The sequence below is a fragment of the Charadrius vociferus genome, unplaced genomic scaffold (assembly GCF_000708025.1).
Source record: "Charadrius vociferus isolate BGI_N301 unplaced genomic scaffold, ASM70802v2 scaffold14, whole genome shotgun sequence".
NCBI classification, from domain to species: Eukaryota; Metazoa; Chordata; class Aves; order Charadriiformes; family Charadriidae; genus Charadrius; species Charadrius vociferus.
The window spans coordinates 5,434,303-5,435,865 of NW_009648876.1; positions in this window are offsets into that span (position 1 = coordinate 5,434,303).

Here is a 1,563-nt window from a genome sequence, read left to right on the forward strand (position 1 = left end):
GCCTGCGTGCATGCACTTCCTTGGTAACCCCGAGTTTGTTTCGGGGAGCAAAATGTGCTTTCGAAGGAGCTGTAAGATAAGAGATACCTTCTTCAGCTGTTATGCTAAAATAACCAACTGAATGCCCTACCTCAGCACTTTTGAAGAATTTCATTTTCCTCTTCCTTTAGGTAGGAGCGCTGTTCTTTTCTCCTCACCACCATGACGATGGTAACCTCCAGCTGGGTTAAACGCTCGGTTACTCTTTCTGATATGCCAGAGGTAGTAAAAGAAGTTTGTGTTTTCATACTGTTTTCATGGAACAATTCTAATACTTTTTCTATTAAAATGGTATTATTTACATTGATTCATCTGTCTAGACATGACTCACGTCAGGATGGAAATGCGATTTTATAGAATAGGGGGCTGTCAAGCAATTGGTTTGGAAAACGATGAGTGGAAATCACTTCTAAAGAGGAAAGGTCATCTTGAGCGTGTGTGAATGCAAATACTGCCAGATATTTTTTAGGAACAATAGGCAACTATCCATCGCTTCCTTTTCAAAGTTGCTTGGCACGGCCTTATTCTAGTATTTTCCCCATGCAAACAAACATCTAAAAATGCTTCTGCTTATGCTCATTAGCATAAACACCTTCAACAACACATTGAAAGTGACTTCTACATCTGGTTGCCTTGTAATTTATTAATGAGCACGTGCTGTTTAATAAATGATTAATTTTTGTAAAAAGCATTTAGAATTTATGTTTGAGAGATTTTTTTTTCTTTTTAGGGAAGTGAGAAAATAGTTTGGAGTTTGATTTTTTTTTTTTCTCTTTGTATCTGCTGTAGATATCTATATTTTCTGTGAAGATACCAGGTAGTGGAGAAAAGGTGAAACTTTGCAAAGGTGAAGAAAAACATCATTTCAATACAATAAGACAGTGAAATGCTGAAGGAGGAACCCAACCCTGGAAGGTCACCAATGTCTGTGAATAATTTAAAGAAGCAAACCCAGTACCCTGTTTTGCTTTATGATTTTGCATGAGGATGATGGTCTTAGCCTGCAAGAGTCCAGTCATCCAGATTTTTCTGATGGCTATTATAGACTTATTTTTTCTTTTTCCATACTGAGACGTGGTTAGTAGAGGTTGCATTTTTACCACTTGGATTTGTGTTTCAAGGTTACTTCCTTGTGGCTTGGAGCTTTGATCAGCTTGTTATAACCTCTCATGCTTTTATGCATGATAGAGCTCCTTATATGCATGGCGTACCTACTAAAGAAATTATAATTATCAAGCTGGCACAGTCTGTATATGGCCTGTCAGGGCATCTGGACATTTGCTGAGCATTGATTTTTCTGCACAATGTGAATTAATGGAAAATTCCAAATCCTGAAGTCTGTTCTCTAACCTACCGCTTTCAGCAGCATTGCAGAGGGAGCAGTACCCAAACAGGGATCTGAGTGACTGCCGAAGGAGCTGACCCTGTGAGCGCTGGCTGTATTTGCACAAGCTGGGACAATTAAAGCTAAGCAAGAAGTGAGAAATGACAGGCAAGTGCAAGACACTGTTTTATCCAACTTGA